Source organism: Mustela putorius, unplaced genomic scaffold (genome assembly GCF_011764305.1).
Source record: "Mustela putorius furo isolate JIRA1106 unplaced genomic scaffold, ASM1176430v1.1 tig00000179_pilon_pilon_pilon, whole genome shotgun sequence".
Taxonomy (NCBI): Eukaryota; Metazoa; Chordata; class Mammalia; order Carnivora; family Mustelidae; genus Mustela; species Mustela putorius.
The window spans coordinates 3,602,760-3,615,764 of NW_025421305.1; the positions used below are offsets into that span (position 1 = coordinate 3,602,760).

Genomic DNA, 13,005 nt, shown 5'->3' on the forward strand with positions numbered 1-13,005 from the left:
GGGGAAACTTGAAGGGATTTTTAGGATATCGACCCAAACTTAAGGATATTGACCAAACACTAGAAAGCACAGAAGTTGCTTTGACTTCAACTCAATTAAAAATGGAAACTATAGGGGTGCCTCAGTGGGTTCAGCCGCTGCCTTCGGCTCGGGTTATGATCTTGGGGTCCTGGGATTGAGCCTAGCATTGGGCTCTCTGCTCAGTGAGGAGCCTGCTTCCTCCTCTTTCTCTGCCTGCCTCTCTGCCTACCTGTGATCTTTCTCTCTGTCAAATAAATAAATAAAATTTTAAAAAACAAATGGAAACTATACACTCAGAATAGAACTGTCCTAAATTATTGCAAAGTAGCCTCTTCCACTCTGCACTACAGAACCAGACTCTTTTTGTGTATTTTATTCTATGTTAAAATGATTTTTTGATTGTAAAATTTTTTCAGTGTGTTTATTTTTAAAATATCTTCTTTATGACCTAGGAGTAATGTCTGAGTAGATCTTATGTCTGAAAAGAAAATCTGCATGGTAGGACTGTACCTAAATCTCTGTATTGCAAAATAAATGCTAGTTGATGATGGTAATCCAAACTTTGATCATATTTTGATGGTTATGTAATTTGGAATGTTGTTTTAACATTGTTCATGATTCTGGTTGCTTATCAAATAAAGAATTGTGAATAAAAGAACACTAAAAGATTAAAAGGGAAAAGCAACTAAGCACCAAAGGCTATAGGTAAAGTTGGAACATATAAGAAAATATCTATACCTTAATATTTTAGAGTCTATTTACCTTTATTTTCCATTACACAAAAATATGTTAAAATAAACCACTTTGTTTTTTAAAAAACACTAGACTTAGAGCCAAATTTTATATATACACAAAATATATATATACACACACATATATATTATATATCAGAATAGAATATTATGATTCATTAGTGGATTCAAAGTAGTTTTTTTTTTTTACATATTTTGTTTTTACTTCTTGTCATAAAATCAGAAATGATATCACAAGTCATGAAGAGAATGTGCTAAATTATTTTATTTGATTTCATTTGAATAGAAGATAAGACTTCTTTAATTCTTTTTAAAATCAAAGACAGAGGGGTGCCTGGGTGGCTCAGTGGGTTAAAGCCTCTGCCTTCAGCTCAGGTCATGACCCCAGGGTCCTGGGATCGAGCCCCACATCAGGCTTTCTGTTCCGTGGGGAGCCTGCTTCCTCCTCTTCTCTGCCTGCCTTTCTGACTACTTGTGATCTCTGTCTGTCAAATAAATAAAACTTTAAAAAAAATAAATAAAAATAAAATCAAAGACAGAATAAACAGATTATGGAGTCTCAATTTGTTAATACTTCCTCTGCTTGTACATCCTACTAAAAGTATTGGCTAATTATATTTTACATGAAACAAGAACATAATTTCCAATGTTTTGACAAGCAACAAATTGCACATTAGTTAGTTGTAAATAAATTTATTAGGAACAGTTGTCCATGTTTGTAGATTCTCCTTTGAAAAAGTAAATTAATTTAAAGCTCATCATTCACAAGAAATGTATTATAATATCAAAGCAATAGTTATAAAAAACTTAGAAACAGACACAAAAGCATACATACTAAATAACAGGAGACATGTGATACTGCAACAAGATGAAAGAAGAAAGTATGGAGGTCTATGATATCAGCATGGTGCCTTCTGGTAATGAGATTTTCAGTCATGATTCATTTGGCTCGATTATTCTGCTAATAATGTTATCTGTACTATAATATAAACATAATATTGGTTTCCACTGAGAAATGTAAATTACAGATTGTTAAGCATTTTTTTCTCAAGGGTTCTTCAATTGTCAATTGGTGGAGATGTCAGCTTTTTTAGACTTCAACATGTAGTACTATGGTTCTTGAAGTGTATTCACAACAATAGGTTTATGGGAACTCTAGTGTTTCTACAGTAAGATTTGAATAACTTAATTGAACAGAGTTTACCAGGTAATGATCAATTTACATGGTTTATTATTTATTTTGTACATACATGGCACAATTCAGTCATAAATATTATTTTCTACATTTGGGAGGATGAATCAAAACTTTTCTGATTTTTTCTAACAATTAGTATCTGTTAAGTCCTTTCTATCACCAGAAATTGGGTGAATGATTTTACATGAGACTCTTCATTTAATCCTTCTGGTTATGTTCTGAAGTAGGGTTAATAGCCTATGCTAAGAACCAGGAAATAGAGGCTGAATGAGATAAAGTCAGGCAATCCAGCCAACTTTACGTAAGATATTACCTGTCTAAATTGCAAATTTCAATGAAATGTGAAGAGAGATACTCATTAGGTACCTCAGGAACTAGGCTCTGGGTCAGATCAGAAGGCAAGAAGTTAACTAGAAAGCATTCATGAGATCACCACTTTTGGAAGAGAAGGTAAGAAAGCAGGATGCTCCATTGGGGTACCTTGTTGTCTCAGTCAGTAGAGCACATGACTCTTGATCTTGGGGTTGTGAGTTCACATTGGGTGTAGAAATCATTAACATACTATTTTTGAAGCTAGCTCTTTAAAAAAAATCAAATATTAATTTTAAATTTTTAAATTTTTTTTGTTTTATGGAGTGGTTACTTCATTGTTGCAATACATTTCTTTAATGGCTTCCCTACCAATTATTTATAATAGCATTGCACATTTCATTTTTAATCTTAAGTTTATGTTTTACTTGATATTTTGAAAAATACATTTTAAAAATGTGATAATTATTTCAGTTCATTGATTTTCATTTTATTTTGTGAATTTTCTACACTTTAAAGATAAATATATGTAGTTAATGCCTGTTTAAAAAAATAAATAAAATCTTAAAAGAAAATTAGGGCTAAGATGTATGCTCCAGAAAACAACCTCATGACATCCACTACATGTATAGGTAGATAGATAGATAAAAAATATCTGTTTAAAGTTCAGGGGTACCTGCGTGGCTCATTTGGTTAAGGGGCCGACTCTTGATTTTTCAGGTCATGATTTCAGGGTCTTGGGATCAAGCCTTGTATCAAGCTTTGCACTCAAGGCAGAGTCTTCTTGTCCCTCTCCCTCTGTGCCTCCTCCACTCATGCTCTTTTTCTTTGTCGCTCTCACAAGTAAATAAGTAAAATCTTTTTTAAAAATAAGTAAAACTCCTCTACTGGTGAAGCTCTGATTCATATTAAACTAATAATATGTAACAAGATGAAATTAAATTTGTGAAAATATTACCATACTGTTGTCATGGTTGGAAGATAATTTCTCAACTGTATATTATTTTAAGTTTAGACTTTAAAATAAAGACAATGGCTTTCACATATTAAAAAAGTAATAGCTTGCTATAGGCAGCAAGATCTAGTGGAATTCTATCTGTAAAATTTTAAATTATGTAAGTTGAACTAACTACAATTTCACTATATTTCTTGCTGCTTTCTTCTTTATAAAACATTAACAATAATAAAAAATGTCTTTGGATCACATGTCTGCATGTATACTTCTGAATTTTATATAAATATAAAACATTAGTAAAGGCAAGTATTACTTTAATTGCACAGGATATTAGAGTAAATATAAGTTGAATTTTTATATATAGAGGTAAACATTTTATGATAGTCAAAGTACTATTCAAGCTGAAATGAGAAATGTATATATAAGAGATAGGATATATATATGTATACCGATATACATATATATCATCACTTTCAAAAAGTATGACAGTAAAGAATATAAATATATGTAATATTAAACCCTATCATATGATGCATATTTTAGAAATAGCCTTAGAGGGAGACTCCTGGGTGGCTCAGTTAGTTGAGTTTCTACCTTTGGCTTAGGTCATGATTCCAGGGTGCTGGATCCAGTCCCACATTACGGGGTTCCTGTTCAGCAGAGAGCCTGACTTTTCTTTCTCCCTCTGCCTGCTGCTCTGCCTACTTGCAGGCGCACTGTCTTTCTCTGACAAATAACTAAAATCTTAAAAAAAAAAAAAAGTCTTAGAGGCAGATGAATGAGAACAAATACAGAGATCATATTGTAATATAAAGTGTTCGAAATATCAATAAAAATAAAAATATCAGTAAGCTATTGTATTAATATATATTCTACAGATTTTATCTTTGTTTCAGAAACCAACACTGTGCAAGAGAATTTTATGGCTATTCTAGCCTTAATTTACTTTTTATTTTAATTTAAAAACCTACATGTGGTGTGTGGCTACTATATTGGACAGCACATATATAGACCTTTTCTAAGACAGATGTAGACATTTTAATTGCAATGGAAACAGGGAAGTGACTCATATACCCAAGAAACTATCAAGTTAGTAAAACATCGCGGATCCCAGATTAACTATACAGATCCAAACTATAGGTAAAGTCTCACCAAGTGAAGGAAGACAATGCAAGAAATAATGTTATGACCTTTACTGGCCACTAGGAGGCACTGATCTGATAACACGTAAAGAAGACAAAGAAAAGCCACTCTATAAAAAATATACATGCCACATTAAAGGGTCCTGACCGTAACAAAACAGGAATAAAAACAAGTATTGCCTGTTTGACCACTCCCTCTTTATGTACAGGTGAATGGTGTCACTGAGTCAGAAATAAAGGCTTTATGTAGTATGTGTGTTCTCAGAGAAGCAATCCTCCTACAATATTTCTGTTTTGAATGCTTGTCATGAACGTGATAGACAGGAAGCCATGGCAACTAGAAATATGTGAAAGGCATCACAGAGCAAAGCTAAACCACTCTGCTATGACAAATACTATATTTGCATTTTCCTGATTTACCTAAATTAAAGCTTTCAAATTCATTTGTGTAGACTTCTTTTTAATTAATACTTCTTTTTGAAAGGTAAGTGCACCCCCTTAGAAGACTGGAGGAGCAATTAAAGGGGGAAAAAAAAAAAAAAAATCACATATACTAATCTAGTATGGCATAATATTCTATTTTCACAAATAATTCTAAAGCAAAATAAAGCTTTGAACAATTACAATTTCAGTTGATTTTACGTATTTTCCAATAGTAATGCATATTGTACATAAAACCTTATGTATATTAATAAAAAATCAAATGTCTTTTAACTATAGTTTGAAATTGCTTTAGTTATTTCTGTATAATTAAACAAATGTTTAAATGACCTTAAATTCAGACTTAAAAAACTAGAACTATGAAAGGAAATAAATCAAAGATGTAGAATTTCACAGAAATGTTTCTCCTCTCTCTCTCTCTCTCTCTCTCTAGTCCTTTTTTTATCCTATCTCAAATTCAAAGCAATATCTTGCTCCATTCAACCCCTATTATAGAAGAAGCTAATTTCTGTTATACTAGTAGCCCAAATAAGCTTATTTTTGGAAAGATTATGTTCTATATTACATCTTAAAGAACACTGGAGATTACTGTATACTGTAGTAGAGATTTTGAAGCACATGACAAGTGGTTAATTAGTAGTTTTTAATTGCTTAGATCTCATATGAGAAAAATCATAATTTAAAAACCATGGTTTTTAAAAATAATATTTCAATAATTAGTTTACTAGTGATAACTCATATTTAGAGTATTGTTTTTGAGGCAGAACAGGTAGTATTATTTTCATTGGGCAAATGAGACATTTGGTTAAAGTTGATCAAATCATGGCTCAAATATAGCTCTTCTGACTGTACATACTGAGACCTATGAAAGATGGGCAGACCAAAACAAAGAAAGCTAATGAACCATTTACCTAGAAAAATGTATATATACAAAATTTTGCTTAAATTTCAAAAATTTACTGACTCTGAGGTTAAGAACCCCAGTTTTAAAAATTGCTTCTTTCTGATGGAAGCCTAGCCTTAATTAGAAAGTTCTTATTTTAATATAAGTTATCAAGTCTTTAAAAGGAGAATAGAAATACTTTTCATTATTTTTAAAAACTATTTGAACAAAAATTATTATAAATTCTTGGACTATCTAATTGGAATAGCTTCATTAAAAAAAAAGAAGGCTGAACAATTATAGGTATTAGTAGTACCTAGCATTGGCTTAGATAAGCCTAATCTCACATTCAACCTCTAGTTCTATGAGCTTATTAGTGGCTGCTACACCTTATATGGTTCTATCACTAATCTTCAAAAAGAGTTTTCTAATACTTCAGTTCTGGTATTCAGTGATGGTAATGGAGGATTTTTACTTTCACTGAAAATAAAGCTATGCCTATCACATACTTATCATAGTGGGTAGTAACCAGACTTACCCACTATAGATCCTTTCTTCCTCTCATCCAGATGTGGAGTCTTCATTTCTTTCTTTTCTTTTCTTTTTTTTTTTTTTTTTAAATAAACAGTGTGAGTTTAGCGCTTATTTATTTATTTATTTATTTTTAAATTTTGACAGAGAGAGACAGATCACAAGTAGGCAGAGAGAGAGTGGGGGGAGCAGGCTCTCTGCTGAGCAAAGATCCCAAAATGGGGCTCGATCCCAGGACCTTGAGATCATAACCTGAGCTGAAGGCAGAGGCTTAACTCACTGAGCCACCCAGGCACCCCTGGAGTCTTCATTTCTAACTTGGAATATGAGCTGGCCTTGTTTTGATTAAAAAAAAAAAAAAGGCAGCAAAAATAATGGTTTTAAAGCCATGTACTCCAGCTTTTAAGAGGCCCAGAGCTTGCCTTACTGTTTTCTGGGTAAATGAGACCTCTTGTAAGAATGACCATACTAAGACCACTGTGTTGTAAGGAAGCCCAGAACTGTCATGTGGAGAGAGATGCCCTGTAGAAGAACACTGAGGTGCTAGACGTGTGTAAAGCTATCTCAGATGCACAACGCAGCCCGGCCGCCTGCTTTATGTAGCAAGTGAGTGACCTCAGCTGGAGGCTCTTCTGGAGAAGAGCCACCTAGAAAAGCCCAGTCAGCTCACAGAATTGTCAGAAATAACAAATTGATATTGTTTCAAGCCATTAACTTTTGGAGTGACTTGTAATGCAACAATAGGTAATTGAAACACCTATTGAATATATACAGTTTAAAAGATCATCATTTAGAGGGATTTGTTATTTAAACAAAATGAAACGAAAAGCTTACTAGGTTGTTCAGTAAGATAGTTGATTTAGTCCATGTTGTTATCAGTAGATGTATTATGGGTTGGCAGGTTGTTTTTAAAGCTATATAAAGAGAGGTAACCCTTGGAGCCCTTTGGGATCTCAACTCCCATAAAGAGAGGGCATTGGAGTTCAGTTAAATTCCTCATGCCTTCCCCTAAAATTGCTTCCCTATCATGGGGGTAAATGAAATTACAAGGCTCTACTAAAACCTGTAAGTCTACAAAGTGTGGCCAGGGGGAAGTCGGGCTTGGGATTGGAGAGATAAAGAAACTGAGCATTCTCCTTTTATGTAGCCTGCAGATGTGGAGGAAGTTGTCAAGAAGGGTGTGCAGACCCTAGTGACTGGCGGAGGGATGAGGGAGGCTTTGAAGGTGCCTCAATTAACTGCAAAGTGCCTGGCAAAACAAGGCATGTGTGGGTCCTGCAGACAGAGCAGGCGTTAAAGGACTATAATGCCTTCGCTGACAAAGGCATCGGTATGGGAGGGGTCTTCCATTCCACCTGCTGTTAAAGACTTAGGAGACTAAATCACTAAGTAATGATTTAAAAAAAATAAATAAATAAAGCTATATAAAGAATGATTTTTTAGTTTTTATATAGTTGACTTAAATGTTTCAAAATATTCTTGCTGTTAAATGAAACCTGGAAAAATATGCTTTTTTTTTTTTAAGAAACAGAGTAAAAAAATGGCTTTTGTGTATTTAACTCATGATTATCAATATATCACTCATTTATTCTAAATCCTTTTATATCTCTTTAGCCTGAATTCTAGGCAGATCCTCTCACATTTCCTTATATGGATTCTCTTTATTTTAGCAATGTTGATTACTTCTATTTTCTTTCTTCTTTCATTTGTCTTTATTTTTAAGAACATTATTTATTTTAGAGAGAGAGAGAGAAAGAGAGGGAGAGTGTGTGAGAGATAGTGTGAGGGGTTTGCAGAGAAGGAGGGAGAGGGACAAGAAGACTTCGTGCTAAACATAGAACCCAGTGCAGGGCTGGATCTCACCACCCTGAAATCATGACCTGATTCAAAATCAAGAGTCTGATATTTAACCCACTAAGCCACCGAGGCACCCCATACTTTCATTTTTCTATGCCTTCTTGTAGACTCCCTTATAAATCCTTGCACCTTTCCTGTAACTCACTTCTCTTCCATTCTTGACTTTCTTAAATATTTCTACTTATTCTTAAATACAGTACTTAGTTTCATCTCCATCGGTGAGGCTTTCTGTGATATCACCTATCAAGAAACTAATTACTCTGTTACTGTACTTGTATCATTATCTACTACCATGTAACAACATTACCACAAACATAGTGTTTTGAAACAACACATACTTATGTCTCACCATTTCTGTAAATCTGGAGTTTGGGTACAGCTAAGCTGAATTCTTTGCTTCAGGACCACATAAAGCTGAAAATAAAATATTTAACTTGGCTACAATCTCATCTGTTGCTAGTCTGGGGAAAGATCTGCTTCCAAGCTCATATGACTTAGTATTCAGTTCCTCTCAGGCTGTTGGGCTGAACCTTGGTTTCTTAATTGTTAGTTTCTAGAAGTTACCCTCATTTGTTTATTATGTGGCCCCTTCTCTAGGTGAGCTCATGACATGTCACCTTCCTTCCTCAAAGACAGCAAGGAAAAGAATCTCAACTAAACAGATAATTACAGTCTTAGGTAGCATTACCAATGAACTGATATCTGTCACCATTAGAGACTAAATATTTGTATCCCTCTCACCACTAATTCATATGTTGAAGCCATAATCTCCAGTGTGATGGTATCTGGGATGGGGTCACTAATAAGTAATAAAAGTTAAACAAAATCATAAGGGCAGAGTCCTGATTCCATAGGATTAACTACCTTATAAGAAGAGAAAAGAAGAAGAGCTTGCTCCCATCATCCCGCTGTGAACATGCGCTAAAGAAAGGCCATGTGAGTGTGTAGCAAGACGAAGGCCATCTTTGAGCCAGGAAGAGAATTCTCACCAAAAATCAAATGGGTTAGAACTTAATCATGGATTTGATAACTTCTAAAAATGTAAGAAATAGATTTCTGTTATTTAAGCCATCCAGTCTTTGACATTTTGTTATAGTAGCCCACACAGACTACCTTTACAATATAAATTCAGTTAGAACCAAGTCTGAGATTCTACCCATACTCAAAGAGAGGGAATTTACACAGGTATGAATACCAGGAGGTAGAGACTATGAGGGCTACATTAAACTCTGTATAGCAGTCTTCTTCTTTTTACTTTGTAATACTATATTATGCATGCATCCTGCTTTAGGACCAATGGTAATTATTAGAATTATTCATATATATTCCCATGTGCTTTTTAAAACATGATAAGTTTGTGCTTTTTGGCCCTGTTTAAAGCTAATCGTGGTCATGTGACTTTCTCTGACAAGTGAAATGTGAATGGAAGGTATTGTGTCATTTCTGAATGGAAGATTTAAAAGCCAGCAAGTGATTCACCTTGCTTCTTTCCCTTTGCCTTGGTGATCATGTAACCATAACACAAAATGAATCTGTCAGCTTGGATCCTTGAGCCACTACAATGAGCAAGCAGAGTTCCACCTCTGAATTCTATTAAACATGTGGTATGAACAAAGAGATAATTTTTATTGCATTAAAATAATAAAATGTTAGAGATGTTTGTTAATCCAGAATAAATCAGGTTATTCTGATACAGAATTTTTACATGCTTTTTATTCATATGTCTATGTAAGATTTTAAGCTCAGTAGGGATGGAAACACTTTTGCTTTATTTACTCCTTTATACTCACTTTTATTTTTTTTAATTTTTAAAAAAGATTTTATTTATTTATTTGACAGAAAGAGAGATCACAAGTAGGCAGAGAGGCAAGGCAGAGAGAGAGGGGGAAGGAGGCTCCCTGCTGAGCAGAGAGCCTGATTAGAGCTCAATCCCAGGTCCCTGAGGCCATGACCTGAGCAGAAGGCAGAGGCTTAACCTACTGAACCACCCAAGAGCCTCTATACTCAATTTTTAGTAAGTATTTAACATATGCTTGGAACTCCACCAGCATGTATTAAATGAATGATTTAGTAAATAAATGATTCTGACTGTATATCACTAATTCCTTTAAAGATTTGACTCCCTTTTTCTGGAATATAGTAAAGTAGACTAATGTTAAATACAGCCACCAGCAAATTATACATACATTTGTTCTGTCTTGTAAATTATTAAAGTCATATCTTCAGAAGCTTCGTAATTGCTTGATAAGGCTGGCTGAAAAGTTAAGCAGGTGAAGATAAGCTATTCTTTTCACTTATTAGCCTATCATGACCTTGGTCAATTTGTTTAACTTCTGTGGGGTTCATTTCTCTCATCTATTAAACAGAAAAAAGTAATACTAAATATATCATTTGGTTGATATAAGAATTAAATGAGATAATACTTTGCACATACTTAATGAACTACCAAGCCCCAAGCAAATGTAAAATAACATAAACCAACTTTTAAAACTTCTGCAGAAAACAACTGCCTCCTGAGTTTGTTTTTATTACCATTGTTCTAACAGCTATGAATTTTCTATCATCTTTTCTTGTGGCTGAATGGAAGACACAAATAGTAGACACTTAAAAGCGTTTGTCCCCAAACTTTGCAGATCTGGAGGTAAAATTTTAAGAAAATGTATACTGAAAACAAAATATGACAGGATAATTATATGCACTCTAATACTACCTTCAAAAATATGTCAGGAAAAAAATAAGCTTAGGAGAATAGGCCTATAAGTTCAAAGAGGTGGTTACTTGAATGCTATATTTTGAAGAAATTGTATAGAAATAGCTCATTTGTGAGAAAATGTAATCCCTCTTATATTACAAAGGTTACAGAGTCTTTACACAGCGTTGTAACAAAAAGTGTTTTTTTTTTTTTTCTTGGAGCTCCAAAGGACTGTTTTTATCTTCCTGATTACTCTAAAACTCATAAAAAATGTTAATATATCCATTTCTAACTCTCCTATATTTTGAAGTTCCAAACGAAAACCAATTCTATCTTTGTTTCAGGGACTAGATAAATTATCCATGCCTTACAAAAGAATTTTGAAATAGATTACTGAATCAGTTGCTGATGTGAGAAAATTGTATATAGAAAGTTTTATTTTGATATATTTTCATTATATCTAAGTAATAAAAACTGCTTAAGGATAGAACCTACCATTTCATACTGTCAGGAATTTTGAGAGGCCTTTGTGACAAGTTCTCAATAGCTTTCTCTAAAATGTGTTAAGGAAATTCAACTTAGGAAAATGTTAATGAGCCATATTCTAAATTCTATATTTTATCCATACATTTATATTTGATTCAAAAGTGTGAGCTTAGTAGCTACGTGGCTTTTTTAAAAAGCATAGTTACATAATATATTGTTTCTCATATATCGGTTACAGATGAAAATATAGTATCTTCACCATATTGGAATAATTCTCAGATTCCTTGTTTATCCTTTAGGGTACTACAAAATAACTATAATACATGCACACAGAGAAGGTAAGGAATATTTAAAGGAAAGCGCAGTAAATCACTTCTGTGGTAACCAACACCAGGCTGAGCTTACATAATTTTATGTAACAAGTTTAAAGGTATCAAACTTCCCCAAAGTTCCAGTCAGCCAATTCCCTGGGCTTTTGTGCTTTCAAAGTAGCAGAAATTGTACTGATTTTAAGATAGATGTCTCAACAAAACGTAAGTGAAAGACCTCAAAACAGCATGTTGAGAACCAAACACACTAATTTCTGCTTTGTCACTATCTGTGATTTGCGGGAAAAACATTTCTGGACTTTTCTTTTAATTACAAATCAGAGAGGTTATTCATGCTTCTAAGGATCCATTTCTTTCCATTAATGAACCACTGCTTTTAAATTCTCTCAAATATTTTGGTAATTACAAACCACAGAAAATTTTGTGGTTGTATATGCAAAGGGAGAAGTTGTCAGATAACTACATCTGGTTTGATCACTGTTCATTATGATGGAAGGCAGTCCATGACACAGGTGTGAAGGAGGAGATTATAAAGGTAGAGATCATGGAAACAGAGGAAGAAGTCACTGCTATACCAGAGTCTGGGGAAAAGAATTGTCTTTGGAGACACAAAACTGGCCTCAAACAGCACCATGAGTTTCCATAGTTAACTATTTCACCTCTTTCATCTTTATTTCCCCAATCTTAAAAGTCAATAAGATGGTCTTTCACAGTGTCATGTTGATGGTTTCATGGTATAAAAAATGTATGCATGTTCTTATGTATATTATATATGGGCGGAAGATGTTGCCTGTAAGCACACATTATTTTTATTTTGCTCTGTAGACATTAAACATTTTAATTAGGTTATTGTTTGATAAAACACGGCAAATGAATGAAAGGAGCCATTTATTTATGTCATGATTCCAGTACTTTTTATTTTGAACACCTAAACTATTTTCAAGTGTTGTGGGTACCATAGAAGCTACAAAAATAGGAAAGTTGTACTTTATTTGAGAGTCAAAAGTAATTAGGTCTTGAATTAGATTGTTAAATAATAAATTATCTCTATGTTAAATAATAAATTATCTCTAGATTAACTATAAAGAGGCTTAGCCACCTTAAAGAATGGGATAATTGTAGTTGCAAGTGACTTGAGATACATAGACTCACTGAGCAGTAATAATGATAATTGAAATAATTGTTATTTTATATACTGCTTCATTAACTACAGTTCGACATCTAAAAGAGACAGTTGAAGGATGAAAGATGGAAGTGGATAGTAGCACTGAGGTTATGTCAAGATTTAGCCTTCATACCCTCCATTATTCCATTCTCTCAGACACTGATCACTCTTCAGGGCTGACATTTCTATGCAATTCATACACTACTCTATTCTTAAGATTTATTTATTAAAGGCCTTGCATGAAACC

At 33.5% G+C, this 13,005-nt stretch overlaps 1 pseudogene; it reads left to right on the forward strand.

Moving 5' to 3' along the window:
• The first annotated feature begins 7,227 nt into the window (after window positions 1-7,227).
• Window positions 7,228-7,594, forward strand: LOC123391119 (annotated as a pseudogene).
• Window positions 7,595-13,005: the final 5,411 nt, after the last annotated feature.